Source organism: Chelonia mydas, chromosome 6 (genome assembly GCF_015237465.2).
Source record: "Chelonia mydas isolate rCheMyd1 chromosome 6, rCheMyd1.pri.v2, whole genome shotgun sequence".
Taxonomy (NCBI): domain Eukaryota; kingdom Metazoa; phylum Chordata; order Testudines; family Cheloniidae; genus Chelonia; species Chelonia mydas.
The window spans coordinates 103,960,123-103,972,997 of NC_051246.2; the positions used below are offsets into that span (position 1 = coordinate 103,960,123).

Sequence of the window (12,875 nt, forward strand, 5' to 3'; positions counted from 1 at the left end):
TGATAGGAAGAGGCAGTCCCTGCCTCAAAGAGCCCACCATCTAAATAGACAGGACCAACATAGGGTGGCAGAGAAAAAAGATGCACAAAGAGGGGAAGTGACTTGCTCAAGAGTCCCCACAAAAAAATAGCGATGAGGCTGTGAAGAGACTCATGGGTTCCAAGTTCCAGTCCAGTAAGATTTTGCTATAGGTTTACTGCTTTCCCGTAACATTTTAAAATCCCTTTATTCCCCTCCCTTTCCTGAGTAAGACAAACTCGCTCTACTGGAGAGAGCTCTAATCAGCATGGCCCTATATAGTTTTAATACTATGTGCCCTGAAGCCAGTAAGACCTGGATCAATACCCTTTAGATGTTACACTATGGGAATATGCAGTAAAAATAAAAAATAAAAATAAATAAAAAAAATCCATAATACTAAACCAAAAAACAGAAGTACCTCAACAACAGTCATCTGAATGCATCCGATGAAGTGAGCTGTAGCTCACGAAAGCTTATGCTCAAATAAATTTGTTAGTCTCTAAGGTGCTACAAGTACCCCTGTTCTTTTTGCAGATACAGACTAACACGGCTGCTACTCTGAAACCTGAAAAGACCAGTGATTTTCTAAGATGAAGAAAAGGCTACTTATACTTCAGCCTGGGTAAGCTTCCCTTGAATCCTCTATACAAACGGATTTACTGTTACCAACTGAAAAAATAATCATTTTCCCATAAGGACTCACTAAGCTTCGAAAGCTATTAAAAATAGTGCCCTTGGACAAACTGAAATGAAAAACAAAAACTACACAAGACCCAAAAGGGAGTATGAGAGAAAGCAGACCAAAAAACAACTCCACGAGATCAGACATGCTGATTTCAACAGAGCTGTTTCGCAGTGAAATTCTGAGCAGGCTTTTTAATTTACCTTGTACTGCTTGTTCGATTTTCTACATGTTAATGTCTTTATATTATTTACTTATTCTACAGAGTGAAAATACAAAAAAGAGTTTTAAAAAACCCCTAAGACAGATAAAGGTTGAGACACAGGCTATTTTAACATTCTTTGATAAAGCTCAAAAGAAGGACAAACATAATGGTTAAGGTTACAGATCAACAAGCAAAATTATCAAAAGCTTCTCTTCTAAACAAAGTCCCTGGATAAATCAAGGATGTGTATGCCGAGAGAAGTTCTGTCGGTATGATTCCAGGCATATATAGATGTTAAACATGCAATTGTGATCCTGTACACCCAGACGACACCTATTTGACTCTGGACTGCAGTTCCCAAATAATCCTCTTTTTAAAACCAAGGTCGAGGTCGAAGAATAAGTTGATATCACATTCTGATGCCTTCAGTGCAGTGGTTTGAAGGATAAGAAGAAAGTGATGTATTGCATCATACTGCAATTTACACACCATACCTACTTTTCAGTTTCATTAATTCCTCAATCCCCAATTAGTTTGTAAAATAGGGGTTTCTACTGTAGGAAAAATGGTGTAACTTTCTGGCATCAACAAGCCCCAGACAGAGCAGCAGATGGGTTCACAGGTGACTCAAGCTCTTCTGATTTTTCACCCTTTTTTCCCCCCCGGCCAAAAAAATGAAATTTCAAAATTGTGAAATATTTTTAACCAGCTTTAGAAACGTTTGAAAAATGGGAACTACCTTTTAACAAGAAAATTCCATTGAATGTTTTCCTGTTTTTTTTTAGTTAAAATTTCATCCAAATATTGAAAATTTGAAAAATTCTGACCAGCTCTGCGGATGAGATCCCTTGAGTTACTAAGCGATTACCCCACTCCCATGCTGAAGATGTCCATAAAAGATAGGTTTGTAGAAGATTATAATTTAGAGACGCTCCCTCATAAGGGACAGTATTATGAATATAGGAATTAGGAGATATGCCTTGGAGGCAGGGGTTGGGAACACCATGTGGCTGCGTGCAGCAGTTCACCACAGCAACTCTCCAGTTTGTTTTATTAAAGTTTTATTCCTTTCTCATTTATTTGGTTTGTTGTTTAATGAACCCCAAGATCATAACATGGTGTCAGAAGTGCTGCATGACAAAGAAACTGCAGTCATTTTGAAGTTAACTCCTGTGTTTGCAACTGAAAGCAGAGACAAAAAGAGGCACCAGACAAGCATGTGGCGTACCAGGCACTGAGGCTTTTACATATATTTGGTGAGCACAGTTGTAGCTTGACTAGATTAAGAAAGGGGGGGGGGGGGAGAGCCAAAAAGGGATGTGTTGCAACCTCCATCCAGTCTGCAATTGTTAGGCAATGTTGCAGAGAACTGGAAAAAATTCTGACCGAGATTTGAATTGTATTCAGCAGCCAGAGAGGCAGAGGAGAAAAATGACAAAGTGAAATCAGCAATCTTTTTGCATGTTGTTGGGGAGGAAGCATTGGATATTTATAACAACTTTAAGTTTGAAGAAGGTGAAAGCATAAAGTTAAGTAAAATACTGACTAAATTTGAGAAATATTGCTTGCCAAAAAGGAACAAAACCTTTAAGAGACAATTTTTTTACATGCAGGCAAAACACTGATGACACCGTAGGATAGGACATGCCACAGAATTAAGGAAGCTCCTAGCGCCTCTACCTAGGAGCAACCGGGATAGGTTGCTGCTTGCGGGGAGCTGCCAGAAGTGAACGCCCCCTGAATCCAGCACCCCGATACCCCTCCTACGCCCCAACCCCCTGCCCCCAGCCTCCTCCTGCACCCAAACTCCCTCTCAGAGCCCAGGCCCCAACCCCCCTCCGGCGCCTCAACTCCCAGTCCCGCATCCTCTCCCACACCCAAACTCCCTCTCTCTAAATTAACCGGCATTTTTCACTTACCGGCATCCCGCATCCCCCCAACATGCTGGATAAAAACGCTTTTACTGTATATAGCTCTGGTCCCTGTACTGCAGACATGGCCATAGATTTAAATGTTTAGTGGAAATGCCCTCCCTGATCTGCATTCACTCCTTGCCAAAAAATTAGCTGCTTTTCCTAGTATGTTCAATAACCTGATTTTCATAAAGGAAATGAAAAAGCTCTCCCTCGGGGTAACAATTGTGTCAGCAAAGTATACGCTGCAGAGATCAGTTGAGAGGACAGATTTCTCATATTCTCTTAGAAAACCAACGTTAAACTGAAGTTATTTCAGTACAGCAGCAATTCTGTCCTAGCATGCTCCTGCTAGCAGCCCCACATCAGCAATTAACATTTTGCTCATCTGGCTTCTCCATCTAACATATTATACAAATTATTTATAGATTTAGTCTCAATCTGCAGTTACCTAAACTATGCCATGGTGAGACACACACCAGTTGCTTCAGGAAAGCAGGCTTCAACTGCCTCACCCTCCTCCAGCAGGCAACACATTCATTCAATAACTTTCCTCATCAGGAGAAAGGCATTTGTTTCTCTCCCTCTGAAGCACGTGCTGCTAACAATGCTTAGCACTTAGGTCGCCCACTGGTGAGCATCTGTTACAGGTCCCCAGCTGTGCCTGATTCCCAGAGGATACAAGTCTGTTACAGTCCCAACAAGAGAGCTCTAGTGCAAGCTGTAGAAACTAAGCTCTGAAGATCCCTGGTTCAATCCCCGGTATGTCAGCCAAAACAGCCCTCATCACACTTAGTACTTTCAAAGGCCTGTATGAATATTAGTTAATCCTCACAACACCCCCTAGGAAGTAGGCAAGTTTCATTCTCATTTTACAGATAAGGAAAATGAGGCAGGGCAATGAAGAGTCTTATTCCAAGCCACAAAGTCCAGATTAGAACTCAGAAGTGCCCGGTTCCCTGCCCCATGCTTAATCCACTATACTACTTCACAGCATCAAGGCAAATCAGGCTTGACTGTCAGGGCTTCAGGAGGCACTTAAACAATACAGCTGTTCCTGAAAGTTAGGCAAGATGGCACCTGCTTTACAGTCTCTGACAGTGACCCAACACTGGTGCCACATTTCAACCCAGGGAACATGCCATGGGCTCACAAATTCCCAGGTTGTATTTTGAAATACATTTCACCCTTCATGCTAAATACAAACCCACTTGCACAATGAAGTTTGGATTCAGTGTTTGGTATCAGCTCCAGTTCACTTGTACCGAGAACTGCCTCGCCTCTGTACACCGGTGACTATACAAAGAGGTGTAACACTTACTTAGATTGTCAGCTGTTAGGGGCATGAACTCCTTCTTACCCTGTCTTTACCCAATGCCTAACACAATGGGGCCCAGATCTCAACTGGCCTCTAGGTGGTATCATAATACAGAGTACTACTACAACTACTAATTTTACTGAACCAATGGAGCAACTCTTTGTGAGTTGTAGCTTTGAGAGCTGCCTCCTCACTGAGGGTGGGTCTGCGCTGCACTCAGAGGTGTCACTGCGGTGCGGGTAGACATACCTGAGTTAGCTTTGACCCAGCTAGCTCAACCAACAATGCAGTAAAGCTGCGACAGCACGGGCTGCAAGACCCTGCCCAGGACCCTGGATAATTACTCGAGTGTGTAGCTGGTGCTGATGCAGCTTCAGAAGTATTATTATTCGAGCTAACTAGTCACACCTCTGATTGCAGCATAGACATCCCCTGAGTGGTGCTGAGAAAGGCCTTTTGCCACCTTCAAAACCTTGAGGAGTTAAAATATCGCAGGCCTCATCATTAGCGTGGGACCCAGCTTATCGCTAAAGGCAGCCTAGTGTACATTGCCACCTGGTCACCGCCCACACGTATGCTGACATTTTGTCACTAGGTAGTATGGATTTCACTGATAGCTGTTAGCTGGCAGTAAGAGGACCAGCTGGAACAACTGCCCAGATTGCATCCTCAAGCTGCATATGAAAGGAGCTGGAATAGCAACATTCCCTTCTGCAGGAATGCTGCTGCCGTGTCTAAAGTTAACTGTACTTAGTAACAGCTGAGTTCTGAGCACTACCCTCCTTGTCCTAGGAGATGCAAGAGAAGCTTGCAGCTGTCAAAGCAGAGCTGCTGAAAAAACCAACAATCCTCACTGTGGACCAGACTTGCGGAGCAGCCATTTGCGTGGGGCATGTAAAATATCATTCATTTTTTCATCCTCCTCATGTTAATGTGGGAGAACAGATTTTGTGGTGAGGCTAGTACATCTTCATCATGATGCTGCCAGGCTGTTAGAGAGGAAATTAAAGTGAGTTTAAAAAGTCACTCCAATGTCCAGAAGCTCCAAGTAAAGCCCTGTCTAAAACAATGAAGTAGCATGACGTGGGTCTGATCCCTCTAACAGAACTAAAACTAAAACTCAAGCTCAAGCTCACTCGAGAACAACAAGCAGCATAGGACCCCGCCCCACATTATTAATACCCGTCCAAAGGGCGACAGTCCTGGCCCTCCACAAAGCCTTGCTTTCTTACATATATTTCATGTTTTATTCAACTCATTAGCCCCAAGTAAGGCTGTTAAAAAGAAAAAATAGTTATAAGCACACAAGCAAACTGGTGCATTATGGAAGAGATCAAATGGCTTACAGGTTTTCTAGCTTTGATGCTGTTACAGACTGTATTTGGCATTTCCCTTTAACTTACAGTTTGCTAATAATAAATTAGTAAAATTAAAAACAAATCCCATGACACTTTTCAAAGCATAGAGGTGTCAGCTGTGGAGTCCTGGGTATACTTCAAATCTGATACAAGTAATCGTATTCTGGCTACCTAAATCTTCCTTACAGCTTTAAGCATTATTATTTTATGGGAAGAGTACTGAGAACACAGGGATTATACCAAATGAGACCAGTGGTCCATCTAGCCCAGTATTCTGCCTTCAACAGCAGCCAGTACCAGATATGTCAGAGGAAGTGCCTCTCACTCCCAGTCTCCTTAGTTTAATTAACAGCCTCTTTGGGCTTGGCTACACTTGCAGATGTAGAGCGCTGGGAGTTAAACCAGCCTTCGGAGGCCACAGCAGGGAAAACGCTGCCGTTTGTTTACACTGTCAGTTGCAAGCGCAGTGGCGCGGCCACATTAGCAGATCTTGCAACGCTACAGAGAGCAGTGCATTGTGGTAGCTATACCAGTGTGCAAGTGGCTGCAGCGTGCTTTTCAAAAGGGGGTGTGTGGAGTGTGTTGTGTGTCTGTGGAGGGAAGAGACAGTGTGTTTTGGGGGGCAGAGTGTGTGTTAGCATACTGTCTTGTAAGTTCAGACAGCAGCAGACCACCCTCCCGCTGCCTCTCTCTCTCTCACACACACACACACACACACACACACACACACACACGAGTGCCTGCCTCGGCAGCAGCAGCATTCCACAGTAACGGTTTGCTTTGTCCTGGAGCAGAGAAGCATGCTGGCTGTCAGAAATGGAGTTTTGAAAGGGGATAGCCACATGCCTGCAGCCGAGTTCAAAACAATGACAAGAGTGGTCACTTGACTTCAGGGGATTATAGGACGTTTCCGGAGGCCAATCACAGCGCTGTAATGCAACACGTCGTCCACACTGACACCTGGGCATTTCAGCCAGGGCGCAGCAAGCTCTATGCTTCTTGTGGAGGTGGATTACCAGGAGTGCTCCAGCTGCAGAGTCCAGGCGCTCTAAGTGCCTTGCCAGTGTGGACACCTCAGGAGCTAGGGTGCCCGCGGGGCTGATTTAATGTGCTCTAACTTGCAAGTGTAGCCAAGCCCTTTGAGGGACTTTTCTGAAAATCCAAATAAAAATTGCCAGCTGGTTCTCCTCTAACCACTCTTTTTTTATATGTGGAAAAATGTCTAGTAGATTAGAAAAGGCTGGATACCACCCGAACAATGTGACTGAACAGTGATATTTAGCATGTGTCCTATTAGTTCTACAATAGTTCTTAATTTTTTTAAAATGGGGTAAAAGTTGTCGTTTGTTAACACACAATGCTTCACACAAAAGCTTTGCACCTTTTTGCTCCGAATCAATACACCCTGAAATATGCTCAAAGGGAGTACGTTTTGTACATCAGGTACTGCTATTCTTTGTTCTTCGTGCACCATCTTGCCACTTTCATTTAGTTAAACCACATCCTGCACGGGCTATGTTTTGTTTCCATCACACAAATAAAGTAGCCTGACCTGAGCTGTAGGCGGACAGAAGTACAGAGAAGGGCAATCTCTACACAGCTGCGCGTGTGCGAGCATCCACATGTACTTACAATTTCTCTGTTTAAAAAAAAAATAATAATAATAAAATAACCCCCCCCCCAGCATTTCTGTCACTGCTACAAAGGGTTTCCAAGGCACTGCAGTTCTCCCCTACCCTGAGAGTAAGCAACAACTGTGGTATCTCCGATAATGTCAAAATACACCATTTTATTGGTGACTTCTGTTTAGGGATATTAGAATGTCTAAATTATATCGAAAAGGATCTTGCTGGGACAAAAGAAACCAACCCAACCCAGGAAGGATGACAAAATCATTGACCTTCCTGAAGGTTTTGTTCAGTCACCCAGGCATAAGCCACAGAAGCCTTGATGAACATCTGACCTATCATCTGTGAAACTGCCCCTCACCCATTCTTTTTCAGCAGCTACCCTATAAACCGAAGTAGTTCAGCCAATTTTGAAGAGGCCTATGCATGAGACGGACGATCTTGCGTAGCATCCAGCCTCTCCATTTTCCTAGCAAGGTCTCTGAGGAGGTGGATGCTCCAGCAACATCTGCCCTCTTCCAATATCCCAGATCCTTCATAATCAGATTTCAAACCAGGACGCAATCCTACCGGACAATCTTCTTTAGCCCTGCAGAGACAACAAGCCTATAGGCATTGCTGTTACACTCAGAGCTCTCTGTGGCCCTGAGCACTGTTGAGCACACAGGGCAGAGAACACATTTATCGGATACTTGGAAGTAAATGTGGCAACATTGCCCTGCAGAATGGATTGATTTAAATCACTGCTTTGAGTCATGCTTTAAATCAGCAAGCAGGAAATCTGGATTTAACTCACTGATTTTAATCTTGTTCTATGCTGGTACCTTTTAGTTATTTTGCTAAAGAAAGGTTGATTTTCACTGACTGGCAACCATTAAAACATGTTAATTTGAAACTAAATATAGATCTTACACTACATTTGGTCTTTTCTTTAAGCAGGAAGATACATTACAGCTATACATATTCATTTAAGCAATTATATAGCTTAATTTACGTTAATTCAGAGTCTTAATTTTTACATTTTTTATTCTGTTAGAAAATGGTGAAAGATGCATTTCTTAAATGGAAATTAAAATTAAATTAAAAATGCATAAAACAGCATTTTAATTAGCTCAATAAAAACTACCTTAACCATCCTGGATACATAAGAAAAGAAGTTTATCAAAACATGCCTTGCATTTAAAACTAACTGATTTATTAAAGGAAGTATAATCTGTAGTTAGTGAACTGAACTCATTGATTCAAATCACCATATCCATAACCTGCTGCCAACTGAAGGAGGCTGACAGTCGGAAAAGATTTCTACACATTTGGCTAGCAAGGCATACAGATTAAAAAGAAAACCTCAGTGCATCCAAAAGCAACATCCAAACCTTACAGTTTATTCTCAGAGCTCAGCCACCATCAATACTGCAGGGAGACAGGAGCAGGATTGGTCGACGGTTCACTGATTTCTAGTCTGAGAAATTTAGGAGACAAAATTGTAGAAGGCCTTTCCCATTTTTAGGCTCCAGACCTTTACTGGATGGGGACTGTTACTGTACTGCCAGCTTCAGAAGCACCAGTGGCCATGTAGGCGCTGGTAGGGCAAAACAGCTACCTAGCTGAACCCTACTCTTGTCTGAAAGCTACCTGTGGTTATGTGGGGAACAGCAGCTGTGACCTTAGAAGCCTGCTCGCTCCTTTGCATGCCAGTGCCCAGAATGCTCTTCAGTTCGTGGCTGGCAGCTGAAACCAAAGGAAGCTTTGGGAGGAATATGTTAATTTTTTCTCTAAGAATTCTGAGACTTAGATAACTTCTTCACACTGGAAATAAAGATTTTTGTTATACCCATAAATAAAATAGCTCATGCATAAGTGTAATGGAGGAGACCGGAGTTCAAGACTGACCTTGGGATCCCTGCCCCTCAGTAATTTGGAGCATTCTACCAATGACACTCTCTGGCAAAATGAAGTGAAAGGAGAATGGTGAAGTCCCTATCACCATTGTGGCACCTCCCTCCTTTTCCTCACTATCTACTAGAGCAACGTTTCTCAAACGGAGGTCTCTCGAGGGGGTCCACGGCCCTGCTGATAAACTCCTCCCCCTCAACTCCTTCCCAGTACCTCCTGCATGCTGCGGAACAGCTGCTCCCTGGCATGCAGGAGGTGCTGGGATGGAGGGGGCGGAGCAGGGATGGGGCACGCTCGGGGTAGGGGGCGGAAAGAGGCGGGACAGAAGAGGGACAAGGGTGGAGTGGGGGTGGGAAGAGGTGGGGTGGGGGCGGGACTGGGGGTTGAGCGGGGGAATTGGGGGTCCCAAAAAATTTTAAATCAAAATGCGGATCCTCGGGTTGCTAAAGTTTGAGAATTGCTGTGCTAGAGTCACATTACTGCTTGAAAGAGACTGCCAGCTCCCAGGTGCAGAGCTAGGACAAAGCTGACCGCTGCTGGGAATATAAAATAAATAGACTAAAAGACAGTGGTAAGTAACAGCCATTTGGACCAACTCATGAGGTAAGAGACACTTCATCACATGCACTTGGAAGAAACAGTGGATGCACTCAGTGACTCAGATTTTAATGCTCTAACACCTAGTGTCCAAAAGCACAAAAGAAAAATAGGACATGTAATAGAATGGACAAAATTTTTAATGGTAGGTGCATCTAAATCCATATTGTGAGGGATGCAGCCCTGTATTCACATCCTACACACTACTGTAATAATCTTTGTACAAAATATGCCTTGTAAGGTATCATTTGAAAATTAATAACTTGCTGGTCAATAATACCATGGTGAAATGTATTTCAACAATATATGTGAAGTTAAGAACATAAGCTGAAATCATGACAATTGTGCTTACCAGACGAGTCTGGGAAGCTGGTAAACCTGTTTCTCAAAGACAAAGGACAAGTTCACACCCCTAGCCAGGTGTTATCAAAGCTGATGGACTATCATCTATCAAGTGGCCATTCTTTGGCATGGAAGGAGGAGAAGGGAAGAGACAAACAGATCTGCATCTTAGCAAACAGAGCTGAAAAGCAAATAGCATAACACCTCTTCCCTACCAGACTTCAAGTCTCCTTGCTTTCAGCTGGAAAGAACTCTCAGGAAAGTGCATTTAAAAGGGTGATTGAACTATAAAAGTGAGGGGCAAAAACACCCTAAGTTATCGTTTCCTAACCATCTCTCTTTTCCACCTAAGATGACAAAAGAAAAACAGCCTGTGGATTTTGGGAGCAGATTCTGACCTGAAACTTGGTCAGCTATGACACTGGGGACCTGTGGAAAAGATTTCACCTTGAAAGCAAGTTTAGTTTGTTAAATTTAGTACTAGGAAGCATTGTATCTTTATTTTTCTTGTAACCATTTCTGACTTTAATGCCTCAGTACTTGTACACACATCTCTTTGTAGTTAAAAAAAACAACCCTTGTTTTATTCTTCAATCAAAACTAATCCAAGTTGTGAACTCCATGGGTAATTCCATTTAAACTGATCAATTGTTGCATATTGACCACTTAGAGGGGCCATGGATGTAATATATCTGGACTGACCAGGAAAGGGCTGGACTGTGCAGAATGCATGTTTTGGGGGAAAAATCCAGGACTGGGAGTGTGTTGGGGTCACCCTGCATATGATAACCCAGACTGGCGTAAGCCAGAGTCTGACTGGAGTGTGCTTGCCGGCTGAAGCTATACACAGACACTTGGAGTATGACCTGAATGCTGTTTGTGAGTGACCCAGGTGCAAGTTACAACAGCAAAGCACTGTGAGGCATCCCAGTGTTGCAGGGCAAGTGTGAAACAGCCCCTCACTGAACTAGATTGCATGCGAAAATGGCACACATATTTAGGGACTTAAAATAGCTGGCCTGCTTTTCAGAAGTGCTGAACGCACACAGCTCCAGAGGTGGAGGTGCTCAGCACAGAAATAAATAAAAAAATAAAATAATAGATCAGGCCAACTATTTAGATATCCAATTTTAGGCACCCAGTTTTGAAAACACTGGACTTGTTGTCCAACCTCGTCTTCCCTTCAGCAAACTGGTCTATTAGTTGTATTACAGCAACACCTACAAACCCTAACTGAGCTCAGAGCCCCATTGTGCCAGGCAGTGTACACACACACACACAGTCTCATAGACATTAAGGTCAGAAGGGACCATTATGATCATCTAGTCTGACCTCCTGCACAATGCAGGCCACAGAATCTCACCCACCCACTCTTGCAATAAACCTCTCACCTATGTCTGAGCTACTGAAGTCCTCAAATCATGGTTTAAAGACTTCAAGGTGCAGAGAATCCTCCAGCAAGTGACCCGTGCCCCATGCTGCAGAGGAAGGTGAAAACTCCCCAGGACCTCTTCCAATTTGCCCTGGAGGAAAATTCCTTCCCGATCCCATATATGGTGATCAGCTGAACCCTGAGCATGTGGGCAAGATTCACCAGCCAGATACCCAGGAAAGAATTCTTTGTAGTAACTCAGATCCCACCCCATCTAACATCCGTAACATAGGCTATGTCTACGCTAGGTTATACCAGTATAGCTGTATCGGCAAAGCGCTGTTAGCAGGGATACAGCTATACTGGCAAAGCTGCCCTTTAGCCAGTATAACTCGCTTCAGCTCCCCCAAGCTACTGTGTGTACTAGTAGGGGCTCTCTCTGGCACAACTATGTCAGTAAACATCACATTTCATAACACATAGCTATGCCAGCAGAAGTCTTCCAGCTTAGACAAAGCCATAATAATAAACAGAACATACCAGCAGATAAAAACGCCGAGCGATAAAGTAATTTGTGATGGTCCCACAACCAGAGCACTGTAGAGCAGCATTTCCCAAACTCCACTGATCAACACTTCCCCCTCCCTCCCAGCGTCTCCTGCACACCGGGGAACACCTGTTCAGTGGCATGCAGGAGACGCTGGGAGGGAGGGAGGGAGAGGAGCAGGGATGGGGCGTACTTGGGGGAGAGGGTGGAATCATGTCCAGGGCTGCTGGCCCCGCTGACCAACTCCTCCCCCAACCCCCCAGCACCCTCTGCATGCCTCAGAACAGCTGTTCCCTGGTGTGCAGGAGGCACTGGGAGGGAGGGGAAGGAGTGGGAGTGGGGCACATGTGGGGAAGGGCGGAGTGGGGGCGGGGGTTGGGCCTTAGGGGAAGGACTGGAGTGGAGTGGGAGTGGGGCCTGGGGCTGAGCGGGGAATTTGGGGGTCCCAAAAGATTTTAAATCAAAGTGGGGGGTACTGGGGTTGCTGAAGTTTGAGAACTGCTGCTGTAGAGAATCCAGGCTTCCTGAGCCTCTATCTAGTATCAGATCTGTTTGATCACACTGCCCCTCTCTCTTTTGGCCATACACGAAACGTGACTGTGCAACAGGGATTCCTTTAACTGAGTCAAAGGAAGATCTGGTTTAAAAAGTTTTAGTGGGGAAAAACTAATGGTGCGCAGTATAATTTCCTAATCTTCCTAAACATGCAGAAAGCAGCACTCAAAGCAGCAGCATCTCATAACACAAAAACAACAGCACTTAAATGGTTTCAATTACATATTAGGATGGAAATGTCACAATTAAATGGTTTTATATTGTTTACAGTATCCTCAGGGAGCAGCTCCTGTACTTCAAAGGCATAGTTAAGAACCAGTTTTCTTCTCGTGTGAACTCTTTCAAAGGAGCATCATCAGGACAAATTCACCCCAAATTTAATTTTTCCAAAAACAAATGATGAGAAAAACTTAAGGTCAATAAGAATTTTTATTTTTTTTCTAA

At 43.8% G+C, this 12,875-nt stretch overlaps 1 protein-coding gene and 1 long non-coding RNA gene across 5 annotated transcripts in view; one reads left to right on the top strand and one right to left on the bottom strand.

Annotated features, from left to right (window-relative positions):
• LOC119566456 overlaps positions 1 to 10,250 on the top strand; it is a 42,252-nt gene extending 32,002 nt beyond the window's left edge. The window contains exon 2 of the long non-coding RNA XR_005225591.2: positions 556 to 10,250. This is a non-coding gene — a long non-coding RNA (uncharacterized LOC119566456). The remainder of the gene's footprint in view (positions 1 to 555) is intronic.
• Positions 1 to 12,875, bottom strand: part of ITPK1 (inositol-tetrakisphosphate 1-kinase) — a 229,763-nt gene that overhangs the window by 69,407 nt on the left and 147,481 nt on the right. The window lies entirely within an intron of this gene.